General features: G+C 49.4%; 1 protein-coding gene and 1 long non-coding RNA gene across 4 annotated transcripts in view; one reads left to right on the top strand and one right to left on the bottom strand.

Moving 5' to 3' along the window:
- The window catches only part of SYT2 (synaptotagmin 2), a 109,019-nt gene extending 107,868 nt beyond the window's left edge, over positions 1-1,151 (bottom strand). Inside the window, exon 1 of one of the 2 annotated variants that reach the window (XM_086694500.1) lies at positions 918-1,151. The gene's annotated coding sequence lies outside the window, so the exon portion shown is untranslated. Of the gene's footprint in view, positions 1-686; positions 721-917 lie in introns of those variants that run through there. The other variant, XM_086694504.1, reaches the window with a different exon arrangement.
- An 11,193-nt stretch (positions 1,152-12,344) lies between these two features.
- Positions 12,345-14,911, top strand: LOC147572533 (uncharacterized). 2 transcript variants are annotated; one of them, XR_015246017.1, is made up of 3 exons: positions 12,345-12,547; positions 14,505-14,599; positions 14,790-14,911. It is a non-coding gene; the product is annotated as an uncharacterized LOC147572533 (long non-coding RNA). The 2 variants fall into 2 exon arrangements; XR_015246018.1 differs by lacking the exon at positions 12,345-12,547 and adding an exon at positions 12,850-13,053.
- Positions 14,912-15,057: the final 146 nt, after the last annotated feature.

Genomic DNA, 15,057 nt, shown 5'->3' with positions numbered 1-15,057 from the left:
AGATAATGGGGTAGAAGGATAAATCCTCTCTCTTTTTAGTTAAAAAAAAAAAAAAAAAAAAGCCCCCGTGTCCTGAGAGAGGTGGGCCTGAACAGAGGCAGGGGAAGGAGCGACCCCAAATCGGGAAGGTAAATGAAGGAGTCCAGAATAGCCGGCTAGGGTTGTCTGCACTTTCTGGGTCTAGGAGCCCAGCCCTGGGGAGGAGGGCTGAAGCAGGGACGGGACGTCCTAGGTCGTGCTGAGTCATGAGATTTGGAGAGAGGCGAGGGGTGCTCCCATCCCCCTCTCGCGTCCCTATCCCAGTTCCTCTCGACCCTCCCTTCCAGAAAGTCCCTGTAGTCTGTCCCCCCACCCGCTCCCCAGCCAGGGTCTCTGCCTCCAAAGCCCGCAGACCCTCTTTCCCCTTCCCACGACGGCGGAGCCGGGGAGGGGGGGTCCCCGAGGCGTGAGGCGGGGGCTAAAGCAGCTGGATTGGAGACGCCCCCGGCGGCCATGGCGGGGGGTAGATGGGGACGTCCAGAAGCGACGGGGTCGCAGAGCCCGAGGGCTCCGGGGACGTCGTCCGGCCGCAGCCCTCCGCACCTCATCCCCCCGAGCCCCAGGGAGGAAAGCTGCTCCCTCCTCCCGCCCCAAACCCGCAGAGCAGCCGGCTCCTCGCCCCTCGGAGCCAGCTTCCCAAAACGAACCTTCCACCTGGACGCGTCCAAACTCCCCCGGAAGGACGGTGCGGGCGCCCGGCCCCCTTTTGGCCCCGAACTTCCCGGACCCCACCCTCCCCCCACCCCCGGGAGCCAGGTCCCGCCCCGTGGCCCCTCGGCCCAGGAGCGGAAAACCCGCCCCAGGCAGAGAAACTTTGGAGGGGGAGTCGGTGCCCCCCACGGGCGCGGAGGGGTGGGGGGGTGGGGGCACGGACTTACCGGGAGCGGCCAAGCAGGAGGGAACCCGGGTCTCCGAAGTGAGGGGGCGGAGGGCTGCGAAGGCGCGGCGCCGGCCACGGTGCAGCAGGGGCGTCCGTTCCCCCGGGGCCCGGAGTCCCCGCTCCGCGCCGGCCCCAACTCGGTCCGAAGTGCCTTTGCCGCAAGACTTGCTGAGCTTAGCAGTCTGCGCCGAGGCGGCGGCGGGAGGCCGCTGATGGCTGGGCGAGCGCGGCGAGCGCTGCAGTGAGGGGAGGAGACGCGGGCGCGCGGGGGGCGGGGCCGGCCGGGCCGGGGCGGGGCGGACCTGCGGGGACTGGTCCCCTCCGCGCCCCCGCCTCCCGCTCAAGGTCACGGCTGCTGCTCCCGGTCTGGGAGAGTCGGACCCAGTGCGGGACGTCATCGTCCCCACCCGAGATGGGCTGTCACCCCTGAGCCAGCTCCCTCTCCCAACCTCCGGAGCCCAACTGCGGCTCAAGGCTCCATTATTGGCCTCAGGAGCCCCCGTAGGCATTTGGGATCTCCGAGCCCCTCTCCCCACGCCGTCCTCCAAGTAAGGCCACCTGGAGGGCAGAGGCTTCTGAGCCTAAAGCGTTGATGAGGAAGAGGGGCATGTTTGGGAGAAGTTACAGGTGGAAAATAGAAGGGGGGTGGGGGGTGGGAGGAAGCCTGGGGAGGCGGCAAGGAAAATGGGAGGAGGGGGGAGAGTCTGGCAGGAGGTGGAGAGGAAACTCCCATTTATTAAACGACACGGTTTTCCACACATGCTGGTTTCTTAATGCTTAAGACATCCCTTTAAGGTGGGTATCGTGAGCAGTTTGCAATGGAAACGGCCCCTGGATGGTACTTTGGCCGAGAAGCCGCAGCCACACAGTAGGTGGTGGCACTGAAGAGCCCGGGGAGAAGAGCCGCAAGTCCGCGGCGGAGCCCTTCCTCGCCTACCGCGGAGACGCCAGGGCTGCCCGGGGGCGGGGGCGGGGCGGGGGGGGGGGTATGGCCTCAGAAATTGCTTACAGCACAATTTGAATTTCCATTCTGTGAAGTCAACTTTGTAATAGGACAGTAGCACCCTGCCTCTCTCCCTGGATGCCGGGAGAGGCTCCCCCTCAGGATCCAGCCTGACGGATCAACCCACATTTACCCAGTGAAAGACTAGGTGAGAGAGCGGAAGCCAAACGGAGGACTGCAAAGAGGAAATAGGATTTCAGGCTTGGAGGTGGAGAGAAGCAGCGGTGGAGGGCGCTCTTCCAGATCACTTTGCCGATAATACTAGGTAGATCGTTGGGGCGCCTGGGTGGCTCAGTCGGTTGAACGTCGGACTTGGGCTCGGGTCATGATCTCCCGATTGGTGAGTTCGAGCCCCGCGTCGGGTTCTGTGCTGACAGCCTGGAGCCTGCTTCAGATTCTGTGTCCCCCTCGCTGTCTGCCCCACCCCTGCTTGTGTTCTGTCTGTGTCTCTCTCACTAGGTAGATCGTGGAGACCGCCACCAGCCACCTCCCCTCAAGGGGGCAGTGGCTGTCACCTAAGGGGAGGTCATCCCTGCTCAGCGTCTGCAACAAGGGGCAGAGGAGGAAGTGGGGAGTTGAGTCTGAATCTATGCGGGACTAAACCAGACTAGTAACAATCATCCAGCTGCCACCGGACACTTTCAGAGAGGATTCAGAGAGGATGCTCGGTCCCACCTTAGCCAGGTGTATCCCAGGACTTGTTGCTTCATAAGTCAGAGGGGCTCAGTTTGCTCCTTATGACAATGAATCAGGACATTCATGCAGAAGGAGGCCAGAGAGAGAGCTCCTCACACAGAACCCAGCCAAGCTACCTGGTGCCACTGCCCACCAATCTCAGGCTTGAGATCAATCTGCTGCCTCCAAGTTCCCCTAAGCACACCTGGGAGCCTGAGGGCAGACGAAGCCAGCCTGCCTTTCCAGACTACTTAGAGAGTCAACGCTGCAATCAATTTGGTTAAATGAAAAATGTGGTGTCCCTGGCTATGGCCTTAATGTTCTTTTAATTCATCAGGGCCAGCAGTGTCTGGGTTATAAACCCAATCAGGAGCTCAGCATCCCTCCTGCTTATTCCCCCAGGCTTCAGCTGGAAACCGAAAGAATGAGAAAGACACACACACCCGGCCAATTATCAAAACTTTGCTTTTCAACCGTTGGTCCTTGTAAAAAGATGAGCCCTTGGTCGTCTTAGACCACCATCACTGACTTGCCTGCTCTCCCATAGGGACCATCAAAGTAACTGATCCCTCTGCCTCCATGCCATATCACTTCTCACCCATGAAGGTGACAGAGGGCTGCCTAACTAATTCCAGGAGTTCTCCAGGGAGAAAGAGTCTGTAACTCCCTGGCTACATGATTTCACCACCTTCCAATGCACAGCGCTGCCTGGACGTTTCCTTTTTCTAGTTTTCCACAGGTAGGAGACAGAACAGAACAGGGAAGAGCAGCATCCACGCCATCCCACATCTCCCCAGGGACCAGAGATGCGGAGTCCCAGCATCCCACCCAACAGGTGGCTTATCTTCTGCTTAAATAATCCCATTCTGGGTCTCCCTATCTCATGGGTCTGCCAGCCCTTACACTTTCTAACTCTTGGATTATATTCCCCTCGGTTCTGGTGAAGTCTTTGTCAGCACAAAGCTTTTCAACGCTCTGCTTGTCATCAGAGCAAATAGAAAAGAGCCGGAGACAGGCCAGCCAACCTTACCCGCGGGCCTTGGCCAGCTCCCGTTTCCTGCTTTCTGTTCACACACGTGGAACACAAACACTCACCCCTGAAGCTATCCCCCTTTCCCTGCACACATCCGTATCCCCCTTCAGGAGTGGTTTCTATTGTTCCTGACAACTAAGCAAACAAGGATTAAACTCTCCACTGAAGTACACCTGCTCTACTGACTGGCATTGAGCAAACACTTGTAAAGACGTCCGTATATGCAGTGCCTGACACCGAAGGTCTCAGCTTTCGTCTTCTATTCTGATTTTAAGACTCAATGGGGCGCCTGGGTGGCACAGTCGGTTAAGTGTCCGACTTCAGCCAGGTCACGATCTCGCGGTCCATGAGTTCGAGCCCCGCGTCAGGCTCTGGGCTGATGGCTCAGAGCCTGGAGCCTGTTTCCGATTCTGTGTCTCCCTCTCTCTGCCCCTTCCCCGTTCATGCTCTGTCTCTCTCTGTCCCAAAAATAAATAAACGTTGAAAAAAAAAATTAAAGTATAAGACTCAAAAGTCAGGGCGCCTGGGTGGCTCAGTCAGTCGGGCGTCCAACTTCAGCTCAGGTCACGATCTCGCGGTCTGTGAGTTCAAACCCTGCGTCGGGCTCTGGGCTGATGGCTCAGAGCCTGGAGTCTGCTTCTTGTTCTGTGTCTCCCTCTCTCTCTGCCCCCCTCCCCGTTCATGCTCTGTCTCTCTCTGTCTCAAAAATAAACGTTAAAAAAAATTTTTTTTAATTAAAAAAAAAAAAGACTTAAAAGTCCACAGAAAATGTTAGTCATGACATGTTTCCCGTGTCAGGCAAAAATTTTCTCTTCTGACATTTTTCTGTGAGTTGTAAAAGTCATTTTGGGAAGAAGCATATGTAGCTAGCTGTTGAGTAAGAAACAAAGGATATCAAAGAACGTGTAAGCGATCTGAGTGCATTTGAGGGGCTAGGAATGAATTGAGATTGAGATGAATTGAGATTGGATATACCAATCTCAAATGTATTTTAAATTTTACTTAATATATTTCATACTAAAATCCACTTGACTTTTATGTATCACATGGAAATGTTAATACAGAAGACACTAACTCTAATTAGATGGAGCAAAAAAATAAAATAAAATAAAATGAAACATGAATAAAGTTAAAAATCATACAATCCAGGGCAGTGATGGCCACCAACATGATTCTATCCCAGCAAAAATGCCCTCCACCAACAAATAGTCTATGTGTAAGATCACTCTGGAGCTGTGGGTGAAACCAGAATACTTGAGTGTTTCTATTTATCCCAGCTTGGTGTGTAGGGCTGCCCTGGAAAATTTCCCTGAGGCGTAACTCAGCCAGATTTTGGGAATTAGTGACTGTGTGTGTGTGTGTGTGTGTGTGTGTGTGTGTGTGTCTAATAATATTCAGCCTGGAGTTCTGTGATTTTTAAAATGTAATAATAGTAAAAATTTTTATTTGGAAAGAAAAAATCATACAATCCACATAATATCTTAGGTTTAAATTTAAAAAAACTGAAGGGAAGCAAAAATAATATAAAAACAGGGAGGGGGACAAAACAGAGACTCTGGAGGGGTTGTGGGATGGGGGATGGGCTAAATGGGTAAGGGGCATTAAGGAATCTACTCCTGAAATCATTGTTGCACTATACGCTAATTTGGAGGTAAATTTTAAAAATTTAAAAAAAAAAAACTTGTCTCCAAACAGCCAGTGAAGGCTAGCTCCTCCAGGAAGCTGATTAAGTGGACTATAATTATTTATTCCCCATGCAATGAACAAAACAATACAAAAATTAAAATAAAATGGAGTCAAATAAAACTCTTAAATATAATAGAATGAGGAGGAGGAGGGCAGCGAAGGACTTCCTATCTATAATTTTACACTCCTGGAGGGGAGGCATTTTAAAGTTTCCAGGACCATGTCTGTCATATAAAAGAAATCCACAAACTCACAAATAATAATCTCAGAATTTTATCAGATCCTAGGAACTAATGAATACTATGGGGACTTCATTTTTTACATTCTTCTATCTCCTAATTTGTCTGAAAATGATTTTTTCCTTCTCAGATACAAAGGGAATAACTTTTTTAAGTTTATTTATTTTGAGAGAGAGAGAAAAAGCATGAGTGGGGGAGGGGCAGAGAGAGAGGGAGGAGAGAGCGAGAATCCCAAGCAGGCCCTGCACCAGCAACGCAGAGGCCAATGCAGGGCTCGAGCTCACGAACCGTGAGATCATGACCTAAGTCCAAGTCAGACACTTAACCAACTGAGCCACCCAGGCGCCCCAAAGGGGATAATGATTTTAAACACCGGAGCAGACTATTCCTCCTTCCTCAGTGAAGCATGGGTCACACACAGCCTTAGGTTCCAGGTAAGTTAGTTACTCTGAGTGTTATTTTTCACTCCTCTAGCAGAGGAGATGGTTCTTCTGGATTATTCTGCCCAATGTCAAAACTGCCCCCTTCCCCAACTACTTCCCCTTACACTCTTAAGTGAATCCCCAAATAAGCGGGAGATGGTGTATGCAGAGAGGGGGTTGCTTTCTGGAATGTGAAGAACCAGGGGCTCAGAACTAGAAATCACACAAGGGTAGGATGTCTTTTCTTTCCAGAGGGTGAACACGGGCTTTAAAGCTACCCATTGCGCCACCTGGGTGGCTCAGTCACTTAAGCGACTTGGGCTCAGATCATGATCTCAAAGTTCATGAGTTTGAGCCCCATGTCGGGCTCTCTGCTGTCAGCGCAGAGCCTGCTTGGGATCCTCTCCCTCTCTTTGCCCCTCCGCCACTAGCACACTCGCTCTCTCACTCTCAAAAACAAACATTAAAAAAAAATAAATAAAGCTCTCCATCATTGGGACACCTGTCTGGTTCAGTAGGTAGAGCATGTGACTCTTCAACTTGGGGCTGAGTTTGAGCCCCATGTCGGGGGTAGAGTTTACTTTGAAGAAAAAAACAATTTAAAAATAAAGCTACCCATCATCGAAGGGATGAAAACAAGTCAGTTAAAACACTTTCTGATTAATTAATCCTGGCCCTGTAATATCCCCGTGTCCATTAAAACCCTCCATAAATTGAGGTCGTATCACAGACCTGCCCCCTGGGATGTGCCCTAGCTGTGGGAGGTAAGCGCTGGAAGCCAGAGCAGAGGACATCTAGGGAAGAAGGTCTAGGATTGATATACTCTTTGTCTGGGTGTCCCAGGGCCATCCGCCACCCTTCTCTTGGTCTTAGGTGCAAATCTGGAGCAAAATCTCTTGAACTACAGAATCATTCACGTGCTCATCCTCTATACGGTCAATAAAATTTTACCACCACCAAGGTTACTGTCTGCCAGGAGCCCTGCTGGGGCCGGGTATCAAGGGAGTAAGTATCAAGGGAGTTCAGAGCCTAGTTCAGGAAGACAGATATGGAAATACCCAGCCACGAGGCAGGGCAGGAGACGTGTGCCCCAACAAAAAAGTGAAAGGAACATGGGGACCTGAAAGAGCCACTGACTCAACCTGGTAGGAGGGCAAGGAATAATGGCAGGTTTCCCTGATAGAATAACCTTCAGCTGCTTTCAGAGACAGGACTAGTTGTCCCAGGAGGCGATTTAGAGAAAGGCACTCCAGGCAGAGACAATAGTAGCAGGTTATAGAAGATAGTGCACCCACTGAAGATCTTGAAAGTTGGAGTCAGAGGGTTTTGTGACCTTGGGCAGGCTTCTTCACCTCTCGAAAGCCTCAATTTCTTTAGCCATTGGAGAATTTACCACCTACCTTAAGGCATTGTTGTAAAAATTAAATTAATGTAAGGGGTGCCTGGGTGGCTCAGTCGGTTAAGCGTCCGACTTCAGCTCAGGTCATGATCTTGCGGTTCATGAGTTCGAACCCTGCATTGGGCTCTGTGCTGACAGCTCAGAGTCTGGAGCCTGCTTCGAATTCTGTGTCTCCCTCTCTCTCTGCCCCTCTCCTGCTTGTGCTCTCTCTCTCTCTCTCTCTCCTTCAAAAATAAACATCAAAAAAATGTTAATTAAATAATGTTTGTAACACCACGCAAGGCCTTGATAAAAAGGTAGCTACTAGGGGCGCCTGGGTGGTGCAGTCGGTTAAGCGTCCGACTTCCGCCAGGTCACGATCTCGCGGTCCGTGAGTTCGAGCCCCGCGTCGGGCTCTGGGCTGATGGCTCGGAGCCTGGAGCCTGTTTCCGGTTCTGTGTCTCCCTCTCTCTCTGCTCCTCCCCCGTTCATGCTCTGTCTCTCTCTGTCCCAAAAATAAATTTTAAAAAACGTTGAAAAAAAATTAAAAAAAAAAAAAAAAGGTAGCTACTATGATTATGCTTAGGGAAAGGAAAATAGCTCCACAGGAGCTACAGAGTAGGGTGGGTTTGGGGAGTAGTAAAAGATCAGAGGGGCAAAAGTAACATCATGTTGGGACCGGCTGCCCAGGATGTCTGGATTTTCTTCAGAAGGAATGGACACAAGAAGTGGATCAGTTTTATGTTTTAGAAAAACCATTCACACAGGGAGTTGGGTCAGAGGTCCTGTAAGGTGCCTTCCCCTGCTGGCTCCTCGAAGAGGCTGTATGCGTAGTGCTTACCATTTTGGCTTCTGGAGCAGCCCAGCTTGGGTTCCAATCTCAACTCACCATGACCTCACAAGCCCTCAGGCAAGTTAGGTCACTTCAGAGAAATGTGGCCAAGGATTAATGGAGGGGATACTGTTCCTGGCACAGTACCTGACACCTAGCAAGTACTCAGCAGTAATTATGGTTTCTGGCTCTAGGAGGCAGCAAGAGAATTCTCATTTGCCCCAGAACACTTGAGTAACTTTCCCAAGGAAACTCACTAAGCCTAGACGTCAGGGGCTAACTGCCAGCCTGCTCATGCTTAGCCTATGGCCTGGGAAGGTTCAAAAAGGACTGAACACCCTGAGCCAGATCCTGGCCCCCTAGGGCAGTGTATTATGTATCAGCTTCTGCCTGGACAGAAGACAGCTCTGTGTGCGTGCAGCTGAGCCCCACAAGTGACACAGGCCTGTTAGGTCTTTTGTCTGGGTTACGAGGCACTGACCAGGAGCTTCAGGCACCACAAGAACAGCTTAACCTGGGCCAGGCCCACCTGATGCTGTGGTTTCCTCTTCCCAGTCAGGCCAGTCACCCAGAGACTTTCCATACTTTTGCCTATGCAAGTTTCATCACTAAAGGTCTTGGTTTTCTAAATTTTTTATTTTTTAAGGTTTATTCATTTCTCAGAGACAGAAACACAGAGCATGAGTGGGGGGGAGGCAAGAGAGAGAGAGAGGGAGACAGAATCTGAAACAGGATCCAGGCTCTGAGCTGCCTGCAGAGCCTGATGCGGGGCTCGAACTCATGGACCGTGAGATCATGACCTGAGCCAAAGACAGCCGCTTAACTGACTGAGCTACCCAGGTGCCCTGAGAGGTCTTGGTTTTCTTGTGCTGACTTGGTTCTTGTTGCCAGGAACACAGCAAATCTGCCTGGCCTCAGTCCCATTTTACTAATGGTGGGTGAAGGTGTGCGTGTGGGGTGGGGAGCTGAGTGGAACTGCCATCACCCCCAGGAAACTCCTGAGGGCAGGGTCCCTGCACACAGGCCTGTGTGTCCACGCCCTGAGGTGGCAGATACCGGGATGTTAATGAGGCAGCTGAATACCCAAACCAGCTTAGGAAAGAGAAGAATGTTCACTCACTTCTCTAAAAATAAGGTTTCTTATAAGCCTCACTAGCCTCACCCTACTGATGGTGGGAAGGAGAAAACCCACAGCTTTTAAGGGCATCAGAATTTTTTTTTAATGTTTTATTTTTGAGAGAGAGAGAGAGAGAGAGAGAGCGAGCAGGGGAGGGGTGGAGAGATAGGGAGACAGAGAATCCCAAGCAGGCTCTTCGCTGGCAGCACAGAGCCCGACAATGGGGCTCAAACCCACACCTGTGAGATCACGACCTGAGCCGAAATCAAGAGTTGGATGCTCAACCGACTGAGCCAACCAGGTGCCCCGGACATCAGAAGCTTTGTTGGTGAGTTTTTAGGAATGGCTTATTGCTTTGGAGAGCCACACATCCCAAAGGCTAGACTCGAGGGTACTCAGAGGCCTTCCATCTTTTTATGGGTCCAGATCCTGGAAACAGACTATCTGGTTTGAGTCCTGGTTCCTCTGTGTACCAGCTTGATGGCCTTCAGTCTTAACCGCTCTAAATTCCAGTTTCTCATCTGTAAAATGGGTATGATAGTACCAACCTCACTGGGTGTTATAAAGATTAAATGGGTGAATACATGCAAAGCATGTATGTGCCTGGCACATAATGAGGGTTGTGATGGTTTTTATTTTTCATTATACATGGCATTTCTTTGCCTGAAATGCCCTCTTCCTCAGCCTGGCCTAGTCATACATCTTGTTCTGGCACCCTGTGGGTCCCTTGCAGATGGTAAGCAGACACATGGGACCATTCCCCTGATTCTTCTCCACTCATGCAAGCTGAGAGTTGTATCCAAGGGTCCCACTCTGAGGCAAGTCCTGTTCCTACTTGGACACTGGAACGATTTGCTGTCCACGTCTGCCTGACTCACCTTAGGTGGTACTTTACATAGCTGCTGTCAAACCAAATTCAAGGAGTGGGGGAGGGGGGATCACTGTCCCTGGGGATCTTGTAAACCAGTCTTAATTTTAAATGTGCCAGGCCTTCATCCTCAGCAAGGCCACGTGGCCAGTTTGGCAGTGACATAGTTCAAGCGCCAATCAAATGTTCACCTTTCTGAAGCCTTGCTCTTCTCCGGCTCTATCACAATGGTGCATGCCCACTAGAGAAAATAGATCCCTTCTACACACAGATCCTTCCTACACTAAACTTGGAGCTCCTTGGGTGCAGTGTCCATGTTCTATGCCTCCTCAGTCTGTAAAACCTAGTGCAGGGCTGAAAATATAGGAGGCACTTGATATGCTGGGCACGTAACTGGGATCACCAACAGTTTAGAAATTTGCTCTGCCTCAGGTGGAATGAGGTCCCAAAGCCTGAGCTTCACTCTTTTCTTTACTTCTGAGAGAGAGAGAGACAGAGAACGAGCAGGGGAGGGGCGGAGAGAGGGAGAGAATCCCAAGCAGGCTCTGCACTGTCAGAATGGAGACTGACGTGGGGCTCGAACTCACAAAACCGTCAGATCATGACCTGAGTCGAGACCAATAGTCAGACACTTAGCCCACTGAGCCACCCAGGTACCCCCTGGGCTTCAATCTTAAATCTACAACTCAGTCTCTTCCTAAACAGCAAGTTAGATAAAGAACTGACCTTTGTAAGGGGGGTTAACATTGCCTTAGTCTGCATCTGAGGAGGGCAGGTTATAACGAAGCAAAGGAATGGAAAATGATCTCGGCTAAGCCTATCACTGCCTCCTATGTGAGCACCGTCCCAGCTCTGGGAACCAGGGAGGAAAGGAGCCCAAACCTGGTCCTCTGCTGCCCTCTTGTGTTGCTTATTAAGAAGTTCCTGCAGGCTTGTCCTGCAGGGCCTGGAAAACACCCACTATCCTGTATCTCATGCCACCCCATCCCATGGCTGCAGTGTATTTGAGGATTAAAACTAGAAGCAAGAAAGCGCCTGCCATTAGTTCAGACTAGGAAACAGACCACTGTCTTCCTAGGCAAAAAAGCCATAGCCTCGAAAATAGCTTTCCCCTTTAGGAACCCTGAATGTGCCTCCTTCAAAGAGATCCTCAAAGGATCTCTTGTGGAACAAGAAAAACACTGACGTGCTTCCTATTTCAAATTCTAAAGCTAGCAATTAAGGGCATGATTTTGCATCAAAATTCTAGCCACCCACCCACGCTCAGGGCAATATCACCGCATTTGTGTTAGCAAGGTTAAATAATCTGTGTAAAAGCCCTGTGAATAATATCTGGCAGTTAGTGCTATATAAGCATTTAAAAAAGAACTCAACAATGTGGCAGAGGTCACAGCACAGTGGAAAAACATGACCCACGTATTACTAACCGGACATGGATTTGAGGTCTGGATCAGCAACTGGCTACAAGCCTCATACAAAATTCTATCCGTATCTCAGTTCAAGTCCTGGACCCCTAATACCAGCCTCCTCAGTACTGTCTATAACCATCTAGCAAAGAAAATGATCAGTTCCCACATCTGCTTCCCTGAAGACCCAGCCCCTGTGGATTCAGAGGAAGCTGAGTATACATGTTGGTTTTGTTATGGTCCCTTCTCCAGTGATGGCGGCTCTGGGGGGAAAGAAACTAACAGGTTTCCAGTCAGCTCACCTCAGTCCTCTGATTGGGGCTGGCCTTTCCCTGTGGTTGTCCCTCACATTGTAATCGCTGCACCAAGAGCCTTTGTTCCTAACTCTGCCTTTCCCTTTTTCCTTCAGGCTTATAAACCTATTCAAAAAACAGGGAAGGTGGTGTGCAAGAAAGGACTGGGGACTTAAAGATTGCCTAAACTCACTTGTTGCCCTCCTGGCCAATCTAAACAGGACAAACCCACATCCAGGCAGGAAGTTCCATGGCATTTATGGAAACCCGAGTAGTGCTCTCTGGTGGTCATGCCTGGAGTGGCAGCCAAAGTTGCCTTGAGTAGTGGTTGGGGCAACGTGTGTCAGAGGTAAGACTGTGGAGTCTGAGAGCTTTCAAATCCAGGCTCACTGTCTTATTCCTTCTTCAAACCCTCTTCTCCTTTGCTTTCTGGATACCACTTCCCTTGGATTCAGCTAAGTAGCCCGACTCTAAGCTGTCCTCTCTTGTTCCTTGAAGCTCAGTGGGGTGGCAGTGGAATGGAGCAGCAATGAAGAGAACACTGAAACAGGCTGGGCACTCCCATCCACCATGATCTCTGCCAGATCATCTTCCAAGGCATGTACACAAGAGAAAGGCCTGGGCCCAGGATCTGCCTCCCCCCGTGAAACCGCCCAAGGATACACAGACCTATCTGGTAGGGCCAGCACTGTTACAGAACACATGTTACTGATCACTCAGTGTCTGTAGGGAAAAGGAAACGTTGGGGCATTTCTGCCTATTCGGGGGTGGCCATTTCAAGGCCAACAATGGCTGCTGGATTTCAAGTCATATCTAGAAAATAAAAGTCTCTCACAATCAGGGCTACAAATGACCCACTGGGGACTACAACCCTAGGTCACATTTGCACACTCCTCTACTGTGTGGGAACGAGAGAAAGGTGGGGGTCGGGACAGGGGGTGAAGCAGGGTCACCAACCCCAAGAGCCAATATGCTGAGTCCTTTGAGACCCCAAAAGCCTTAGACTAAGAACCAACAAACCATACCGATGGATTGGTTCTTCCTTAGAATATGGAGGCCAGAATAGTCTCATTACATTCCAAAGTCCACTCCTCCTAGGACTGACCATCTCTTTAGTTTTCACACCTGTGAAATGTGGATACTTGCTGCCTACGTCACCCTGAGGAAGAGTGACCATGACAGGTAATCAGTCACTTAGCATTAAGGAACAAAAGGAACAAAATTCTGACTCTTGGTTATCAGTTCAGGTTTTGATCTCAGGGTCATGAGTTCAAGTCCTGTGTGGGGCTCCCTGCCCAGCAGACTCCACTTTTAGAAAGTCTTGCATAGAGCTGGACCAAGGGACTTCATAGTAGACAATCCTAGACCAACTCTAGCTTTCACTAAACTTGATATTCATTCTGTAAAAGGCACTGATGGTCTTGGCCTGTGGAGGCCTGGGAATCTGCTCTCTTCTCATAACCTGTAGAGCAGTATTTGTTCCTAATTATATACTTGCTAATTTGTTAATTATGTTTTAATTATTACATAAACCTATGAATTGTGCAAAAATAATCTGTATAAAAACTAGATTGGAGAGGTGCCTGGATGGCTCAGTTAAGCGTCTGGCTCTTGGTTTTAGCTCAGGTTACAATCTCATGGTTCGTGGGTTCGAGCCCCACATTGGGCTCTGTGCTGATACCACAGTGTGTGCTTGGGATTCTGTCTCCCTCTCTCTCTCTCTCTCTCTGCCCCTCCCACGCTTGCTATCTAGCTTTCCAAAAAATAAACTTAAAAATTAAGTTAAAAAAACAAAAACAAAAACAAAACTAGACTGGGGGAGGTTGACTGTCTCAGTCAGTAGAGTTCATGACTTGATCTCGGGGTTGTGAGTTTGAGCCCCATGTTGGCTGTAGATTACTTAAAAAAAAAAAAAAAAAGAAAAGCTGTTGAGTTGCTTACAAAACTTGCTATTAAACTAGGTATACTTGAAACTATAAATACAGACTGGAGGGGCGCCTGGGTGGCACAGTCGGTTAAGCGTCCGACTTCAGCCAGGTCACGATCTCGCGGTCCGTGAGTTCGAGCCCCGCGTCAGGCTCTGGGCTGATGGCTCAGAGCCTGGAGCCTGTTTCCGATTCTGTGTCTCCCTCTCTCTCTGCCCCTCCCCCATTCATGCTCTCTCTCTGTCCCAAAAATAAATAAAAAACGTTGAAAAAAAAAATGTTAAAAAAAATAAATAAATAAATACAGACTGGAGGAAAAAAATACAGACTGGAGAAGAGTAAATTATCTAGAATTCTTGAGTCCCAATTCTTTCACAATGTCTAAATTCTTTATGCATTTAGGAAGAAGTCCAAGCTGGGGCACCTGGCTGGCTCACTCAGTAGAGCATGCCACTCTTGATCTTACTAGGGCTGTGAGTTTGAGCCCCATGTTGAGGGGTAGTTTACTTAAAAAAAAAAAAATTCCAAGCTAAAAATCGTAGGTAATGCATGACTATTGTGAATGAAGGTCCTTGCCTAATTGTCCTCAATTTTAGTTTATTAACTGAACGTATGACAGGCTAACTTAAAGGTACAACTTTTCATACTTAACTTTTTTATTGTCAAACTACTTGTTCCAATCATACATAAAAGGGGCTTTCTTTTAAGTTCCTGCTAGAATTTTGGTCCTCGAGAAAACACTGGCATGGGCCGACACAAGGAGTCAGTGCTTAAAGGTGCACTCCTCTCGAACTTCTTGTTGGGTAAGTTTTCCAGGAGCTAGGGGTGTAGGTGTATGTGTGCGGGGGGGGGGGGGGGGGGTAAGGTGGGGGTGCGCGCATGCGTGTGTGTTTTGTTTTTGTGGGAGAGGGTGTCTGTGGGCATTTATTTTAGAGTAAATAACTTGTTTCCTTAGAAAGGCAACTTTTTAATTTCTCTATTTTTCCATCCCAGGGGAAACAGAAAGAATAGTCCTTTGGCCTCCACTCACCTGGAACAGATCAAATGACATCACAATTCCATCCCTCCATCGCAATGCAGCAGGTTATCCTGAAAATAAAAGACATCCAAACTCACCATGTCCCAGCCCTTCATCCTGTACAATTAACCCAGAGCCAAAACAGGGAGCTGGATGATCACTGGCTGGCTTTAAACATTCCATTAACACTGATAAAAATGTAAAGATGTGTTCCTATGTAAGCAATCGTGAAACATGAAAACT

The sequence above is a fragment of the Puma concolor genome, chromosome E4 (assembly GCF_028749965.1).
Source record: "Puma concolor isolate L17-30 chromosome E4, mPumCon1.1.hap2, whole genome shotgun sequence".
Classification (NCBI taxonomy): Eukaryota; Metazoa; Chordata; class Mammalia; order Carnivora; family Felidae; genus Puma; species Puma concolor.
The sequence above is the reverse complement of the archived record's forward strand: the minus strand, read 5'-3'. Positions and strand labels throughout refer to the sequence as shown.